The sequence below is a fragment of the Oxyura jamaicensis genome, chromosome 5, assembly GCF_011077185.1.
Source record: "Oxyura jamaicensis isolate SHBP4307 breed ruddy duck chromosome 5, BPBGC_Ojam_1.0, whole genome shotgun sequence".
In the NCBI taxonomy this organism is placed as follows: domain Eukaryota; kingdom Metazoa; phylum Chordata; class Aves; order Anseriformes; family Anatidae; genus Oxyura; species Oxyura jamaicensis.
The window spans coordinates 59,815,943-59,836,085 of record NC_048897.1 but is presented as its reverse complement, the minus strand read 5'-3'; the positions used below and the strand labels follow the sequence as shown (position 1 = coordinate 59,836,085).

General features: G+C 37.9%; 1 protein-coding gene across 14 annotated transcripts in view; it reads right to left on the bottom strand.

Moving 5' to 3' along the window:
* The window catches only part of SOX6 (SRY-box transcription factor 6), a 383,784-nt gene that overhangs the window by 67,598 nt on the left and 296,043 nt on the right, over window positions 1-20,143 (bottom strand). The window lies entirely within an intron of this gene.

Sequence of the window (20,143 nt, the reverse complement as noted above, 5' to 3'; positions counted from 1 at the left end):
AGAAAGAAAGAAAGAAAGAAAGAAAGAAAGAAAGAAAGAAAGAAAGAGAGAAAGAGAGAGAGAGAGAGAGAGAAAGAGAGAAAGAGAGAGAGAGAAAGAGAGAAAGAGAGAGAGAGAGAGAGAAAGAGAGAAAGAGAGAAAGAGAGAAAGAGAGAAAGAGAGAAAGAGAGAAAGAGAGAAAGAGAGAAAGAAAAACAAAAAACTAGAAAACTTCCACACACCGATACCTTTCTTCTTAAGTTTGTTTTTTATCTATTTCTTTTTCACTCTTGCAGTAAATACTGTCCATCTCAGTCATGGTAAAGAGGAAAGAGGAATACTGTACACAAATCTGACAAAAATTGGCACTATTGTGAGATTGGTTATGATAAAGAGATATCAGCCCCTGTCAGAAACAATCCATGTTTCAGGCCTTCTACAAAACGTCAACTCTAGAACCTCTGCTGGAAGCTGACATGGGAATCCTTTGCTACCGAAAGGCAATGCTGCATCTTCTTTAGACAGATTGTTACCTTTACCTTCTATAAATGTTCATGAGAGCATAGGCCTTAAAAAATCCTGTAAATAGAGATGAAAATACAAAACCAACCTCATGGAATATGTATCCAACTTTTCAAAAGTTTAACTGAAACATAATAAAAGACGTGTACATTAAAGTAAACTATTCCCACCAATCTAAAGCATTTACTGAACAAAGCCAAATAGGTTTAATTTCCTCCCAGTGACCAAATTTAAACTCTCACCTTGAATTAGCATCAGCAATAATTCTTCTAACATAAACAGGGAAGATCCTAATCCCTCTTCTACACATAAATCTATATAAACTTTGCCTTATTAGTGAGAAAAAAGCCAGGTGGTTTGTATGTAATTTCCAACATTACTATCATTCAGATGGACAAATAAAAAAAATTACAGTAATCAAAAGCAGACCTTTCAGCACATGTAATTAAATGAAAGCTTAATAAAGAATAATTTGCAAGAGCCAGATGTGCTTATGTCATAATTGTTGCTTTCTTTGGAACAATTTCTCTAATATAACAAGCCTCCACAGAAATGAAAGTTGCACAATACTGCAAGCTCAGTGACTCAGTGGCTAGACAAACGCATGAAGGAGGGGCACAACCAGAACTCTGGGTGACAAATGGAAGCTGTTGTTTGTTTGTTTGTTTCCTGACATCCCTTTTCAATACCACGCAAAGGCTACAAAAGGATCACAGATAAATATTTTGAAACCAGTGGTGTTTAAATATTTTGGCTAAGGTGCTAGCTTTTTTCCTTGCCAGAAAACTAATTTTCCAGCTTGCTGTGATGTTCTGAAAAATGGAAATGCATTGTATACAGTAGTTGCTTCCCCCCCCCACACATACTACTGGGATCTTACCCCTTTGGTAGTGGCCTATAAATTAAAGGCGTATTCTGCAGTCATACTATGCCGGCTTACTAGGATGCATTGCTTGTACAAAGCCACCCAGCCGCTCTCTCCCTCCCCCTTCTCAACAGGACTGGGGAGAAAATAAGATTAAAAAGTTCAGGGGCCTAGGTAAAGACCAGGAGATCACTCACCCCTTTTTTACCCTCATTGGCAAAACAGACTCAACTTAGGGAAAAGTAATTTTATTAATTGCTACATTACAGTAGAGTAGGGATGGTAAGACACAGACTAAAGTTAAAGCTCCTTTCCCGCATGCCCCTACTTTTCCCAACTTATCTTTACTCCCTCACAGTCCTGACTCCTCCACCTCCCGCCACTCTCCCGCCTGGGTTGCTTGCAGGGGTGTTGCTCACACTTTTTTTTTTCCCTCACCCCTTGCTGCCATGCAGCATTTATCCCTTTCCTAGGGACACATTGTCCCTAAGGTGCCATCAACTTGCTGATGAGCTTGGCTGTGGCCTGGGTTGGGGCGGCTGGAACAGGGCGGGGGCAGCCCTGGCCTCACCTCACAGCGGCCACCCCACGGCCCCAGCTGCCAGCGTCCAGCCGCAGGCCCGGCACACACAGCAGATGGAGCTGGCAGCTCCATCGGCAGTGACAAGTGAGCAAAGGTGTGCTTGTCACCTTGTCACACCCGAATGCTGGCGGCCCATAGTACACCTTATGTTGACCAGGCATCTCGAGGATGCCAGGCACGCCGTCAGGGGAGGCCTCAACAATGGCTTGGTACTTGAAGCACAGCAGGACTGGCAACCAAATAAGAGAAAATAAAAAATATGTGTTACACGTACATGTTATATATTTTCTATATATAACACATAGACACATTATATATGTTACATAATATATATATTTATATTATATATATATATATATAAGCATATATAAAATTCATCACTAGGTTACTCCAAGGTCACAGGACCAGCTTTAGCCTGGCATTTCTTTAAATTTGTTTTACACAATAAAAGCAAATGTAAAAATAAGTAACAGGAATTAGCATTCTGGTTTGCATAGACTTTAAAACAAAGCTGTTCCATAAACGATTGCAAACCTTGCAAGAATTCACACTAGTGCTAGCAAAACTGCCATGTGGACTGGAAGGTTGTATAACTTCTTTTAAATACTAGTTTGGATGGGAAGCTAGCCAGTCTGGAAAACACACCACTGATGCAGGGGTAAAATGATTTTTTTTTTGCAAATAGCACCATTGTGGCGCAAAATTTAGGACCTCACATTGAGATGGTCAGGTTGTGAAGCTTTTATTTGCAAGATTAAGGAGAAAGAAAAATCATCAACAACAGAAAAAAAAAAACAGTGAATGAATGCTGATTGTTGGCTTTCAGTGCTGAAAAGGAAAATCTTCAATTGAATTTTTTCAATTGAAATTCTAACCCACCAGCTATTGAGTAGTGACTGAGAAAAATTAACCTACCTCAAACACCGAACCACATCTTCTTTTCACTGTGTCTCTAGCATATGAAGAGAACAGCTTTACATAACCCCGGTGCCAATCACTGACTCAGAAGGCTCTTGATTACAAATTAGATATTCAAAACCATCAAGTATTCATGATTGTTTTAAGAATCTTTAAAAATATATGGCCTGATTTATTTCTTTTTCAAAAAGGTCACTAAGTTAGATTCTTACAATCCAGTTCCCAGCATCCAAATATAAGTAGCACTGATTTTGAGTTACTGAATGCTCCTGCATAGTTAACAATTTTGAAAATCAGCTACGGATGTAGTTTTACAGCTTTCAGAATCAGGTTTCTTGTAATGTCATGATCTGACATTGAAGAATAGGATTTTGAAATGCCATAAGTCTCACTTTAGGCAATGGCAAATGAAGTCTCACACTTGGGCACCTGTGAACTTACAAGCTTATCAACTTAAGCACTTGTTACCAAAACTCTATTCTAACCCTAATCAACTGAAAATCTGAGGGGAATTTATGAAAGTTGGAGGTCACTATGGGTCAGAATGATGTTCATCTACCAAAAGAAAAACAGCTGAGTGAGAAAGTGCTGTACTCAGCAAGCCCACAGCACAGCACAAGAACATACTGATTTTTATTATTTTTTTTTAACCTGGAAACAGCAGAATTAATACCAAGCCCTTACTACTGCTTAGAGCTACAATCCAAGAAGAATCAATTAAGTAATGAAAATAATAATTGGGGGGAGAATGATTTTGGGGGGTAAGAGGGGTAGCATTCCCTGCTTTAGAAATTGCCTACAGCATTTCATGAATTATTTCCACCTCATTTTTTTTATAAAAAAATATCATCCACAATCTAAAATTTGACAAACAAAACTGTGAACTAATAATAGAACATCTCGGCTTATCCAAATGTTTAGACCTTTCCTAATGTCATCTAAGTTTGACAACACCTTTGTGGGATATTTTCACACCATTCATGGATAACTGCCTTAACTGTCGATGTTCATCCATATCGTCCCAGAAGACAAAGGCCTTAGGCCTACACATCCCTCTCCCAGGTTTCCACAACATTTTTTCAATAGTTTGCCAACTGTTTTTTTCAGCTAGCTTTTGATAACCAAAATTCTTTCATCAGCTCAGGTCCCTTTTTGCCTGCACGTAGTCCTGTGATGTCCCTACACCCGTGCTCTGCTGAATGACACTGAGCCCAGTAAATGTGCTTTCTATGCACCAGATTTTTTTTTATTATTTTTACAACAGCAATACTGGTACTTACCTCGTGGGCTGCAGCATCTATGTCTAAACGAATGAATAAAGGTGAAGAAATTTTGAGAATCGAATGTTACAGAAGTAACACATGGTGAGGAAAATAGAATGGGCCTTAAATCAACACACTTAAGGGAGATTTGCACTGACAACGACTTGTTAACTTTGTGACAAGCTGTTTTACCACCTAACCCAGAATTATGATAATCATAACCTTCTTACCAGTGGCTTGTCAATGGCAGGCCTTGTGGAAAAATAAGATATTTCAATAAAGAGAAAGTGATCAACTGCTGCTATTGAGAGAGGCACTTTCTTCAGGTAGATAAGCCCAGGGAAGAAACAGAGACAGCAATTGCACTTGGGTATACAAGAACGAAAAGGAAATAAATAGACATTTCAACTGACTGCTTTGGTGAGGGAGAATTTGGTCACAGCAGTGGGGTTATAATTCAGACATTATGATTTGCAGGAGAATTCTGAAGAAACAATAGCAAAGAAATAGGAGAAGTATGGAGTTAAGAGAGTGAACGTAATAGTCAGTGTAACGGAGAATCAAAGAGCAGGTGATGAAGGCTGACCTAGCACAATGAATTGCATCTTCCAGTCACTGGAAGATGACCTAGAGAGAAATGCAGTGGAAACTAGCTTGATCTAAGGAAAAAAGAAGGTATCTATTCTAGAAACATTTATGTTTTTATTTTCTTTTACTAAAAGATTTATGACCAAAGTGAAACGACACACTCCTTATGTATTTGTACAGTATTTCTCCAGAGGTATAGATTTTTTATTATTATTTTTTCTTTTTTTTTTTTTTTTCTTTTTTCCCTCAGAAACAAATGCTAAATATTATGGACACAGATTAATTCCAAAGTCTTTCATTACCAAAAATGCAAGTCCTGTTACATCTTCAACAAATACACTTGCTATACTAAATGACACTGAACAATAGAACTACTGAGAATCAAGTGAGAATCCTTATTTGTCAGCATTTTAAATGAATTGTGCAAAGCTGAAATATCTTATTTATAGAGATGAAAGTTCAGCTATTTAGACAATGAGTAATTTGGTTTCTAAAGATAAAAAACTTTAAGGAGTGACTGCAAGTGCTGTTGAAATCCTGCACTACAAGAGGTAATGCAGTTATTTTTTCCATATTATATTTAGTACAAAGTGTTGCAAAGCTATAATTCTAGAATTTTTCTTCCAAGTATATAACATACAGTAATAATACTCAGAACCGTCTAATCACAAAGAGTTTTACAAGCTCACCAAAACCAACAACATCTTTACTATTTCCTACAAACGCTTCTGAAGAGATGCTACCCAAATAATCCCACCTGCAGTTGGACTGCTTTTAGACAGCTTTTTTTTTTTTTTCTTTTACAGTTGTTGTAGAGGTGCTTAAAATAAGCTTGACGTTTCATTTATCCTGTTTGACAAAGTCTGCATTTGAAAAAATTCTCTTATGTTTGAAGGATGAATGGATTAGTGCTCAACCCCATGCTTTGGATATCATAGCTAATCAAATGTTTACTGCTGATCTGACCCAATGTCACTGGCGCAGCCTTCAGCAGACCAGGTAAGGAATATTTTTTAAAAAAAAAAAACAGTGCAAATGCAGAAGTATCCCACTAAAAAAACTCAGACACAGCTTACTGTGTGCAAGAACCATTTCTAAAGTAATGACATTTGTTTTTATTCCTTCCTACTGTTGTATATAGATGGTTTATATATATATATTTATGAGATGTATATATATATATATATATATATATGAAATGTTTTTTACACCAGTTACATTCAGGGACTAACATGACAGTTGAGGCTTCTACTTTAGCACCAAGGTAACAAAAGGGATTATTGGATTATGTATATATATTAAAAAAATAAAAAATAAATAGTACAAGGCTGTCTTTCTTTGTTTGAAGATGCCTTTTGATGCAGATCCTTAGAGTGAGAGGTAAGTTAACAGAAAATGGCATCCTGAAACATGAGGCAGCCTAAGTAACTCATCAGCAACTTAACCATGTGACAAACCCAGGGGCAACTTGGAGGCAGCTACCGCCGGCAGAGTCTGCCAAGAAGCCAGATGCCGTCACCAGAAAAACACCTTCCATAGCTCAGCATCTGTGTCCTGGGAGTGCTCTCCACACAAAAGGAGGAGGAAGAGGAGAAAGAGAAGGAAAGCTATGTATACTAAAGAAAATGTACATACACATAAAAGCAACCGTTGTTTGAATTTAAAAAATCTGAGACTTGGAAAAATCAAAGCTTTTGTTGATGCTAATAAGATTCCTTCACATTAATAGCTAAAGCATTTGATGCTAAAAGTGAATGTTTTATTTTATTGTGCAATGTATTTGTGTAGATGCTACCTGCTACAACAGCGTATTTTATAAATACCTCCTGATGAAATTTGGATGTCTCATTAGCATTTTCTCCATTTGTACTAAGAAAAATGATAAAAAATCAAGTTAAGGTCAGTTTTAAAGATGAGCAAGTACTGTGGGACAGACCCTCCTCTCATCTTCACATATGCCACCACACAGATAGCAAGCTTACTATTTAAGAACCAACAATTATGCAACATTAGCTTAACTCACAGGTTTATGCTAAATGACTTGAGAACTATTTGGCCTTATTTGGGTATACTTGAAACAGTATTGATCAAGTACAGCTACAGGAAGTTGGAGTAACAATTAGGAAAAAAAGTCTTTGATTTAGAAACAGTATAAATAATAAGCAACACATTTTTAGAAATTCTTTTTCTCTGTAGAATTCCAGTGGCAAAATACACGTACATGATTTCCTTTTAACACCATCATTCTTTTCTTTCCCTTGTTTTTACATGCCGAACCTATCCACAGTGGACTTAACATTCGGATTTTGAAACTCGTATATCACCCTACAGCAGTGTCAGCTCCCTGTTAGGGAGTGTGACTAGCCTCTACTTCTTATAACACCGCACCAAATAACTTTGTAAAAGGCCTTAAGGTGTAACACAGGCAGGCAGCCAATGAATTATCATAACGAATGTCACAATAATAAAGACCATTGCAGTGATTATTTATGTACTTGCTGGATAATGTGTACCCAGATTTATTACAGACCAATATGTGCAAACTAACTGAGACTGTAAAATTACAAATACATTCTGTATTCACAGGAACAGTTAGAAGACTGCAGTTTTCCACATATGTTCAGGTGTGCATGTACTGAAAAAAAAATAAATCTAAGTTAAAAGAATAATTTTTCCAGTTATTCCTATTCATTCACTTCAGGTTTTTTGAACTATTAACACAAGTAATTTCAGTGTCTGACATACTATTGCATATATTAATAAGGAAAACTCTTATTTGGCCCTAAATTCCACTCAGTGCCTGCCTCCTTAGGAGATACAAATTCCTGTTTTGCTCCTCTCTAAAGCTGCAGAGTAACACATACCTGGATTTTACCACTGAATGCCTGCTGGTTCCAACTCCTTTCGCTGACTAGAAACTCATTGTACTGGTTCAGAAAAAGAAAAAATCACTCTCATAGCTTCTGCTGCCCTGCTGCGGATAATGGCCAACCTATACCAAAGATAAAGAATCTCTACACATTTTAGATACTGCAGCTCGCATTGTTGTAGCACTGCGGAGTCAAGATCCCCTTATGCAAAATAACAGCTTTATTTTGTTAAAAGGGCCTAACTTTAAGTGGACCATGGAATATTTATGGCTCTCAGTAGTCCTTTGAAAGAGTTATCTTATGTTTTTATGCCGATCATGGGTCAGAGGTTCAAATCAGCACTTCTTTCTGTCACTCCTTATATGTTTTACTATAATTTACAGCTCAGCAAGAGGACTCATAAAACAAAAGTGTCTATTTTACTTCAGCAACTAATTCTAGCTAATCAAAGCTTTCCAGCAAAACAACCCAGCATGAAACTCTGAGTGGAAAATATGCAGAGAACAAAGCGTTTTGTCAAATAACACATCTCATGATGTAAACACATATGTCTCTTATAGGAAATTTTATCGCTTCCACATTATCGGCACACAAAAGGAGCATTCTTTTTGCAGACCTGGTGCAACTGTGGAGCCATCGTCATTGGAAACAAGAGCCTGATTAGGTTCCCACACAGATATGAATAGATTTTCTTTTTTTAGTGTAATGCTGCCTTTCTTATTTCTTAAACAGACTAGTAATTGTGGCTGTAAAAACAGTGAATTGTGTTTGGATGACATTTGTTGCTTCGTTGTTTTTTTTTAGCTACCCAGTGACACCAATTACCCCATATGGTTGTCCTCTTCTGGAAAGTCTGAGTTAATCCACAGCTGTGAAGATGGAGACGGACCCAGCAGGCTCTAAGACTGGTGGGTCTCTTGTCTGCTAATAAAGTCCACAGTCTGCTGGACAGATGTTAAGAGGATCTGTTAAATAAGTCAGTGACAAATATCCAGACTTCTGCTGGGGAAAACAATTAGCAAGACCATATCTATTCTTCATAGATTTTCATTTCTTGCCTCATCTTTTGGAGAGGCAAGTTGTCCTCACTTGATAGAGAACAGTCCCACAGCACATACAATAGTCCTGCTCAAAATATGAATGAACTCAATGATCCCGTTGGCATGTGTTCTGGAAAAGTGATAGACTTTTTGTCCTTGACTTACTCTTACGTGTTGTGGCTCCTGCACAATCACTGTATGTTTGGTTTTATTTGTCATACTATACACTTGTATTGCGAGAGCCTGAATAAGTACTGCCAGCTACAAAATACCCACTTCAGTTTTCAGTGGCATGGCAAATATAAACTGAAGACAAAATTACCATTTGACTGATCTTTCTTTAAATATTATTAGATTTTATTATTTTGAAATAGAGGATAGACAGAAAACACATTCTGGTCCCAAAGTTAATACCGCTGTTCTGTGAAAAGAGAAGAAACAAGCAAGTGGAATGAGAAAATACCTGCAGCAAGATCCATGTTTAGAGACTTACTCGTTTTTCCCCATCCCCACCTGTTTATGGCCTGACAGCATAGACATCCAACATCAAAGTCCCTCTCAGTTGCAGTCATGTAGATCTGAAGAACACTGCACAGCTAAAATACATGCACCAGTGCAATAAAGATCTAACCTGCCTTCAGGCACATGTGCATTAAGGCGCTCTTAAAACCATTGCTGTTTCTTTAGGAAACTGTTTCTCATTCTATTGACCTCATCCTGCTTTGACATAAAGAAGTAGAAATGGCCATCAAAACAGCTCACTCTGCTTCGCTGCCTAAATGCAGCAACTCTCATTTATGCATTGTTCCTGAGATCATGTTCCTTAGAAATGAAATGCCTTTGATTTCATTGAATTATGACAATTAAAGACAATCTCTCAGCAAATGCCTGCTCACAACCTGCTTACTGTAAAGCTGTGGGCAAAGCCAAGAAAGAATGCTTAGAACTCAAATAAGTTATCAATCACTGCAAGTAGCTAAGAGAATGTATATAATTTGGCACCTGGCAGTTGCCTCTGTAATATTGTATTTGTTTCCCCTTGGAAAGTAAGGCAGTTGTTTTATTAGTTTCAAAGTACTTTGACAGGTTTTCAATATATAACATCAGCCCATCACCCTACAGGGTGATGAGAGACAAGGCTGCTGAGAATTTTTAATGAGACAGCATCAAAATTTCAAAAAAAAATCATTTCACAGATGTATCCTAAAATTTTATACAACTAAAGTTCAGACGGTACATTAGGTATCTCACATCACCACAGAATATAGGTAACAGTGGCTCTGTTGAAATAAAATAACTACTCAGCTCACAAGTGTCTCAGTCTGTGGTATTTAAATTAGATTTCCTGTTTCTTCCATCTTGACCAAGTCAAAAACCTAACCCTGTAAAGCATAGGTATGGGCTCTAACACCCTCCGAGAGAAAAGTACATTTCTGCAATGTCAGAAACAAACAAAGGGAGGCCAAAAGCTGACCATGGGGAAGAAAGTAACAGCTACTAAAAATATGTATATATTTGAAAGCCTTCTGTAATGAATATGGAGCTCTTGCATTCTGAAGAGTAATTCCCTTGTGAAGCCACTGACTGGAGGGAGAGGCAAAAATCCTCACTGACTTGGCTGTTGTGTCTCACCTCATTTCACTTTTTTTTTTTTTTCCTTTCCAAACAGACTGAGTGTTGGTCTGCTGAGAATACGATGCTAAGCCACTTTTCCTGTAGAGTTTTTAAACTGGGCCTCTGAGAAAGGGTTTGTTACAATTCAATGACTGAAGTAATACCTTTGTCCATCTGAGCATTAAATGGCCCATTGAAATACAGCTTAGTTAGAAAGAATTTCAGTAAATGGTGCTTTCTAATTTTTTTTTATTATTATTATTCCTCTCCCAACAGATTACTGCCTGGATCTGAAAATGCCGTTCAATCACTTTTGGTTGCCTCTCAGGTCAGGCCTTTAGCCAGTGTTAATTAAATATAACCCCTTTAGATTACTGGAGGTTAAATGAGAACAAACCAGTCTTCTTCAGAATATTACCTGACGCTCTTCAAAAAACTCTCATCTGTCTGGGAAGGCCCTCATTTAAACACAAAATAGTCTTAACAATGAAAATTTATAAAGATGGGGGCGGGGGAAGAAACCCATGCTAAATGCTATTTTGTCTGACAGCTGGTAATCACAAAACATTAAACACCTATTTCCATGCAATATACTATGTCTATTGTGTTTAAGTAACAGACATCATAAAGGAAAGTGCTGCAGCAGACAATTTAGGCTGTAGCAGCACATACAGCACAATTTTCAACTTGATAAAGTGAAACTATAAGGAATCAATGCATAAGTCAGACAGCTTCCATACCTAATAACTTCCCTGCAGCTATTAGAAGTTCCCAGTTTTGTCTCTAGTAGGCATGAGCATTAGTATACCTTCAATTTCATGTCTTCAGTCACATTTTGTTGTCTGTTTCATACAATTTGACCAGACGCTGAAATTGGAAAACAGCTGAAATAGTCTTTTTTCACCCTAATGATTTTAAATGAGAAGGAGGTTTTTCTGTAAGCTATTTGTTTACGGCTTCGTAGTAAGTTTCCTGAAGTGTTTGTAACAATTTTACCATTAAGTTGTTTGAAAAAAAAGGTTTTTAATACATGGTAATTAGTCTTGTCTTTCTGAACATGACTTTACTGTAAATACTCCTCCTTGGCTATCTCTTTGTCCCAAGATTCCTTAGAAGAACGCAACCAAGCGATAATTCAGCATTATTGCTGCTTCAGTGCACTAATCGCTTAAAGAGCAGCAAGGACCCTATGTTCACTGCCACAAGGCTCCTACAGCCTCCTGGCCTAAGGCAGGCTTCCCAACCCAGAAGCATCCAGATGTCAAGAGGAATATCCAGGTCCTGATGCAGCATGCCGCTCCATCCCAGTATGGCCTGAACATCTGCTTCATCTGCTGGCGTACAACCTGCTGAATACACTGAGAGTGACGCACAAAATAGGGAATTGATTTAGGGTAGGAGTCAAAGACTGCAGTTGCACTGCTCAGCATACATATCACTAAAAAAACTCCATGCAGACACAAAAATTAACATAAAATGCTTGGAATTCCAAAATTGGAGTTTGATCATTTCCCATCTCAAATGGATCTCTCTGAGAAAGGAAAATCTAGACAAATAGCAGGAAGGAGAATGTGATGGTTAAAAAGGAAAAAAAAAAAAATAAAATAAATAAAATAAAATAAAAAACACCTCTCTAAACAATACGTACACATCACTTTTTCTCCTAATGGAGGAAAAGGCCATAACACCTTCATTTGCTCATCTTACTAATTCTCCCCTTATTTAATTATTTATGGTGTAAGAAAGGGACAAAAGAAGAAAAAGCACAGAAGTATGTAATGCACAAATTGCTTGCCACAGCTATAACAATTGTCTTTCGTACAAAATACTTAAAAATGAGGTGAACTTAGCCTATTATGTATTCATAATTTCCTAAAGATAGTAATTTAGGAGTTCTAAAACAATAAGCATCTTTTATCTAAAAAACAGGAATATATAACCACTGAAATTTTACCTCGAGGCATGACAAAAACAGCAAGCATTTTAGTTGATCTAGATTAAGTTCTGATAATAAAGGAATGCTAACTGCTCTCATCTCTCCCACTTCGCATATCTATTTTCTTGCATTCTTGCTAGCAACACTAATGGACTAGTTGCATACTACCATGCAAATTCTTTGAGTCTTTTATGAAAGCAAGATCAAAGCCAAAACAGAGAGTTCATTTTTTAGCTGTATTTTTTTTTCTCAAGAGAATGACCTAATGAGAGGTAGTTTAACCAGGAATCTCCCTCTGCAATTGCAAAGCAGGAGCACTCTCACGGTGCAACCTCCTGGCTTGGCCTTTTCCCTGGCCAGCCACCTCCGCGTGGGGCGAGCACCGGCATCCAGAAACTAGGAGCTATCCCTGAGTGTTTCCACTGAAACGTGTCCTCTGTGAACCTGAATAAGGCACCATTTTCTTTGTGCTACTCATGAAAGGGACACACTATTACTGCATTACTACAGTGGCTGAACAAAGTACAGTTGAATAAAATTGTGAAATATTCCTGTTAAAGATAAGGCGTGAACATTAACAAAAGTCTGCTGTTGTGATATGTTGTAAGTAGCAATAAAAACCAGAATGCAACAATATGCAGAAACTTCATCAAAATCTACTTCCATTTCCTCAACAAGAGATAGTACAAACATTAATAAATTCCTCCTCTTAAGCACAAAATGGGAATTCTTTCATTTAAAGCTGTCAGCTTACTGATACATTACTATTTGATCACAGGTCTCCTGTAGCTTAACACATACAGGAAAGAACACAACTGACTTATCTCTGTGATTCTGCCAGATTACAGGTTGTATCAGACACCTTAGAAACTAGCAAAAAATCTTTAACTTTTCTTTATGATCTTACAAAATAACCAGACATACTCTTCTTAAGACCATTGGGGTACTTGATATACAATTTAATAATTAAAAAAATATATGTTAATTTAAAGCCAAATACCTCTGATATAAAGCCAATCACAGCAAAAGGATAATTTGCTTTGCAATTTCCCAAGCAATTGCATTTGCTTGGGAAAAGGAATTAAACATGAAGTGAAATGAAATAAAGAGTGATAAAACAAAATAAAATAAAAAATAGAAGAATAAAAATTCATTTTAAGTTTCCACTGGGTAATATTACTCAACAAAGAATCTGAAATTTGAAGATAAATTCTTAAGTGAGGTTCCCATATTTGCTTCTACTAGAATTTGTTTTCAGCATTTTTATAGTGTAAATTCTACCTCATCAAAATTGTGGATTGCACCAAAGTTCACACAGTAACAAGCTCACCTAAGAAAGCAAGCAAGGACCAGGAAGCATTGCAAATATGGAAGGCAGATACAAAAAAAAGAGCTCTAGTACGTAATACTCTTTCTCTTCTATCCAGGGAAAGCAGAAGCAGCACCTACTTAAAAATATAAGCAGATCTATCTAGAAAACATAACCAGGTCATTGCATCTGATCACTGTTGCTTTTGATTTTGTTTTATTCACTTTACACTATCATAATTCTTCTTCCTCTGGTGACCTTGTGAATCCAGTTATTCATACACAGAATTTTTCTGATATTATTTTAGAAACTTCTAGCAATCGTTATTTATTTATTTATTTCCTGCTAATACAAGCTATCTTTAACAATAAACGTGAGAGGTCTCTATGAGCAGCAGTTAACCATTCAGACAGTTGCACTTGCTCTATGCATAGAAATGTGTTCTGGACTAAAGCTCGTGTAAAAAGGATGAGCTGCTTAAAGAGAACCCTTGTTATATGGGAACTAAAATCATATGATTGAAAAGCAATTAATTACAGTAAGTTTGCAGAACAGATGATAGCTATCAAAGCTCATCAAAAGTTGTATTTCAGAATCTCATGTGTTTCTAAATTAAAAAAAAAAAAATAATGGCAGCACATAGATGGGCTTTGTGAGAGAAGTCAGGAGTTTCATTCTGGCTCATGTCAGCAGGATTATAAGCAATTATGAGTAACTGCTTGTTGAACTGTGTGAAATGAGTTGGTGAATGAGTTTCCTAGTAAGCACATGTCCGTGTCACAGGTATGATTGCCAGTGATGTAGACAGTCCTAGCTGAAGGGGTCTAAAAACATAATTATTCTCCTAATCCTACAGGGATTTTTACAGGATTAAATCAATTCAGGACAGAAGACGGCTGTGCAATTGCTGCTTCTAGTGCGGACCTTCTAGGTCTGTCAACCTGGCTAGACAGAAAAATCAGAGGCTTCAATAAAAGTAAAAGAAACCAGAACAGAAAAAAATAAGTGGCAATAAATCTTCTCTAGAAATATTTTGTAAGGTATGGCATAGGTAGGGGGGTTCATTCACTGTCTGACCACACAGACGAACAAATTGCCAAGTACCGCTATTGCGATATTTCCTGTATGGAACTACACAGACAGAGAAAAAGAAAAGTGAAGAGTCACCCACCACTAACGATACTGAGAGGCGAAAGCACTACAATCAGATTTCTACGGGCTCCCATGACATAATAATGAGACGCCAGCCCACTAATAAATGGGTGCAAGGCAAGAAAAAGGAAGAGCCCCTCTTTACCTCCCGCTACCTCTCCTAATTCCCATGTCTGGGTCCCCATCTTGTGAGAAGATGCCGAGGCAGCTCTACACTTAAGAGCTGAATTTTCAGAAATGCTGCTCGGGGGTGGAAGCTGTAATGTTTTTATACTTTTATAAGAGACGCAGGCAGTTCATGCGGTAGCTTGCAGCCATCCTATTTTCACTAGCAAAAATGGACAGAAGACAAGGATATAATAAATACACACTGGCTCTACTGATCAGGAGAAGCTTTATCAGTCAGCTGGGGCACATCTGGAAAAAAAGTCACTCAGGTGCATCTCTAGCATCCCATTCAATTAACATACCATTAAAAATGGCTTGTCCCTGTTCAGCCTGCTGTGTTACCCGATAAGTCAACAGATTTAAAATGTATATTTAAATGCAGAAGACAGTGAAATGTTTTCTTTGTGCAGCAGAAAACAAGCCCCGTTTACAGGTATTTACAAATAATTGTGCTTTACAGGCTGCTTGGCAGATCTCTCACACTGATCTTTCACTGTATATTTAGAACTTTCATGCACCTTCAAGGAAAATTAAATAATTTCCTTAAAGGAAATCCACACAAAATTATGCAAAACATATTCAAATTGGCTTATAAAAATTACATCTAAAAAACTCACATTTGCACCTCAAAACCAGGTATCTGGGAATTTACTATTACAAATTCACGTTACGCTCGTGTATTTTGCTCCAGTAAACATGTATTTCACATACGCCTACCACGGTTTCTGATGTTGTGGGTGTGATGAGAGAACAGAAGTGCTGGGACCAGATTAAAATGATTATGAGGCCTGATCTTTGCCCTCCCCAAGGTGTTGAAGACCACAGCAGAGTAGATGGCCTGTACCAGATGAATTACTATGGATAGTTCCCAGACGTGTTACTTAATAAAGCTGTAAACTAGTTAAATCTGGTGACTTTTTCTGGTTTGTAGGGCAAATGGGGAAACTCCTTCAAAGGACTTTCCCTCTCTTTACTGTTCTTCACTTCCAAAAATACCAATGGACAGGATAACACACTCTCACTGTTATTGCATGTGGAATATTCCTTCATTTGCTTTCAGGCTTGGCTATTTGCTGTAATTCAGGCAGATCACCAAAATATGGGCTTTCTTGTGCTGACTTCACTAAATTTTGTGAATGATTTCTTTAGGTCTCGAATAATCCCTTAACACTGACACTTAAGCATGCTTTGTTTTTCTTCCCCTTTTCCTTAAGATCCTCCCTCCAGTCTCTTTCAGGACTGATATGCAAGCCTTCTGTTGTGCCCCACTGCCATAGGCAACCTTCATGCTGAGTCTTAAGTATAAACAGATGATTTCCTTACTTTCTGTGAGTTGGGATGGTTTTCTGCTTTCTCAATCATAAGGATTTCAAAAGCATCACAGACCAAATACACAGGCAGTATTGTTGACAAGCAGGGTGTTAGGAGGCAATACCATTCCTATTCCATCTTGTAACAAGGCTCTGTTAAAGCGTGGTATCTCCACACTTATAGGCGGGAGCTCTAACCCATCTTCTATGAATTTCCCTTGTTTTCTGAACTGGGTCAGTGGACGATGATGCTCTCTACAGGCAAACACCCACCAAAACAAGGCAGGTGATACCTGTCCAGTCCACAAATCTTTAAAATGGTTCTGTTCCCTGTGAGTGCACGCACCCTGTGTGTGCGTATGTCTAGACCTAGAAGCTCCCATCTAACCAACCTGAATATTTTCATTTTTTTTTTAGATTTTTACTACAGATCAAAGGTGCTTTTGAATTGTTTTCTCGTACCATATCGATTAGAAAAGAAGGATGACACAGAAGCATATTCTCTTTTGTGTACAGAGATGACAATGTAAAAACATCTTTGCCTTTAATCTGATTGCTGCTAAGTTTCTAAACATCTGAATACGCTAACACCTTCACAGGAAAAAACCCTTCATGTTTGTAATTTGTATCCAAATTAAGCAGCTTACCCTATAGTTATCAGCACTATAATAAAATTCCAGAAACATATTCACTTGCAGCTAATTCCTGTAAGGCATACACCGTACGCATTTCTAGAAAGCTTGAAGGAATCCAACCACCAGCTCACAGAATGCCTCACAGTCAGCCTGCTCCCCAAAGGGATGCCACAGTTCTAAAAGAGCTTTAAGAAACGTGCTCGGCCCCTAATGGCACACTAGTACCGGTTCCTCTGGTGCTCTATGAGTAAATGCAGCAGTAACTTATGTGCTTCGTACCAGCTTCTGAGTGGATACACACCCCAGGGAGGGAGCTTTGCAAAGCACAATTATTTTAAAATAGAGTCTGGGCTTTCAGTGAGGGGCTCCCAGTGGTTAAGGCAGCGGGAAAGTCTTGTTGACGCTGGGGGCTCAGCCTCCCCCAGTCACTTGGGTTTGAGCGTCTGCCTTGGTACAGACTGAAGAGACACAGCAAACCTCCTGCAATCCAGGCTATAAGGATGACATGCTTTTAAACATACAAGTTTCCCGAGAAGTAAGTTTATTTCAGTGCCATTTACGATCCCAATGGTAAATTCTCCTTGTAACAGAGCATATGGGCCTGGAAGGCAGCTGTCCTGCTCGGTAAGATCGAAAGGTGCAAAAGATGGGAATCACGCCAGGAGCCTGATCCCTAGCTGCCAGACTGAAAAGTCTTCCTGCATGGGGGAAGAGAGCAGGTGCAGGATGAGAGCACTTTGGATGGAGGAGAGCTTGGCCATCTGAAGGGAACAGAAAGAGAGAGCTATTCCAGGCTGGGTGACAGTCTGGTGGCCAGTGTCCTTCCTGCGACAGCAAGGGCAAGCCCAGGTCTGGACTTCGGCTTGCCACATCCAAGACAAGAACTAGAACTGCTACAGACTGCAGAAAAAGCCTCTTTTTAAAACATTCCTATAAATTTTTTATTACATAATGCAACACCGTTCCATTAAGCAAGAATGAAAGTAACAAAGAGTTGCTGTTTAAAGAAGTTATTGGAGATAGAGGGCATTAAATGGGTGAGAAAAGGGTCTTGCAGCTCTAATGCTGCTGGCTGTACCAGGCTGATTACTTTAGCTAATGGCTTTGTTTGCCTTTTCTCACTAAGTTGAAGAAAACAGGGAGAATCCCTGATTTTACCAGGAATGCCTATACTGAAGGAGCCAGGAAAATTCTCCTGGCAACAATTTCATCAGAATTGATAGGTTACAGCAAAAAGTCCCAGTTTCGATGGGCTGTCTTTTCTTATGAAAATGAGTCTATAAGATAATTGAGGGCTGAAGATAAGAAGCAGTAGGGGGAAGATGGAGTATTAAGAAATTCTGCAAAGAAAGGAGGTTATATGATAAAATATTGACTCAATGACATCATTTTCATTGATGCTGCCACTGATATAATTCAACTTGATAACACAGATATTACACATAGACATAAACATTCAAGTAGAGAAAGGCACAAGTGTAACTATTTCATTGATTTTAATTAAATTTTCTTAAGTATTGCAAGCTTGGCATATTTTTAATTTTATTTTTCATTAAAGGGCTTACTTGGTCTCTCAGAGCACTAATAAAACCTTCTTTTAACCTCTTTCCTTCCCCTGCTACAACCTAAATTTCTACATAAGGAAAGGACCAAAATATTTAATTTACTACTTCCATACGCTGGAATTTGCACACACCATTCCCTTAATTTAGGCCACTGTTCACTGTATCATAATAAGGAAGATTCTGTTAAATTATGCCCACCTAGAGCTCAGTACTCTTTGAATGCTAGATAAAATCATTCTGTAAGGCTAATGAAGACAGAAACTCTGCCTGTAACAATATTAAGTTTGTTTTCTCTAGTGATTCGAAGAAGTGAGCAATCTGTCAGTAATACATTGAGGGAAATTACTTGTCTTATAGGAATTCCCGCTGACAGTCACTCACTCGCAGTGCTGACCCAAACATCTACCCACTGACAAACAAATTACAGTGTCTAACTTTGAAAAGGTAACTGGCTGTTTTTAATTGTGATTGGTCTCACCAAATCTCTTTCACATTTACCCAATCCCCATTCTTCATTGTGTTAAAAAAAAAAAAAAAAAAAGAAAGAAAGGAAAGCCCCATCTTTTTTGCATTTGAAAAAATTATTATTGCCTACATCCGAGAGTGTTATGTCAGATAAAACTGTTAAACTGTGTCTAACCAACATTAAGACTGGCAGCCCTGCCAGTGACTGACTGGGTGAGTGAACACATTACTGAGACAGCATTGTAGAAATTAATTTTCTTCAATAAAGTGATTTTTAAGGCTCATATATTTCACAATCTAAACATATGTCACTGTTTCATAAACAAAATAAATGGATTAAAATAATACATTACCAGTATGCTGACACATGGAGATATTTTAATTAGAAATACTTAAGCTGCGTGATATTTAGCTGCTATATTTGTTGAAGAGGAGCATGCATCATTTAATAAGACATAAGGCAGGTACATCACTTTGCATGATGTGGTACCGGAGTGGGACCAAATCACCTCCAGTGTAAGCTATCACTATCAGATCACATTAGCCCCACTAAAAAATTGCTTTAAGTTTACAGCATGTAGAGGAAACTCCATGAGAGAAGCAGTCCCCTAAAACAACTTTTTCATTGAAATAATAAGTCACCAAGATTCTAGTTCCTGAGAATAATATTTCTTCATAAAAGGCCACATGTAACTTCTTAGCTATTTAAAGGCCGTATTTACATGACTGTCGCGTTACGTTGGCTTCTTTCCTGCACATTCTTCTTGACTTGCTTTAAGGACCAGCCCTAAAATAGCTGAGGAAAGCAAATGTCAACTGTGTCCTGAAATTTATATGTGTGAGAGAATTGGAATAAGTAGAAATGTAATATATTGTTTACTGTACTGAGTGCCCTCTGTTCTCTAAAGGTCAAAAGCATTGTAACCTTAGAGTTACAGTTTCTGATTGTTCCCAGGGTTAAATACATTATCAAAATTAACGGTTCAAACCCCTCAACCTTCAGATATATGAGTATTCATGCCTCCATCTGCTGAACTGTTCAACTAAAAATAGCATTCTTTGGCCTTCGCTCTACTAATATTGTGCCCCTGAGGCAGGCTATGCAATGCTTCAGCGGCGCGCTGGATCCGCACCCAGCGGTATAACAAAAGGTCATTTACTTTGTTTGCAATTAGAAGAGGGTATGGAGGAGTAGTATGAGATGGGAGGGGAGAGCAGAAATAGACAAATATGTGTTTAGCTAAGATTTACATTTTTTTTAATGAATTATAAAAACTTCAGGCTTCAAGAACACAGCTGCAACTACAGTTAAGACTCGCCAAGGTTCATTAGGGTTATAAGCGATAAATTTTGAAGGACAAA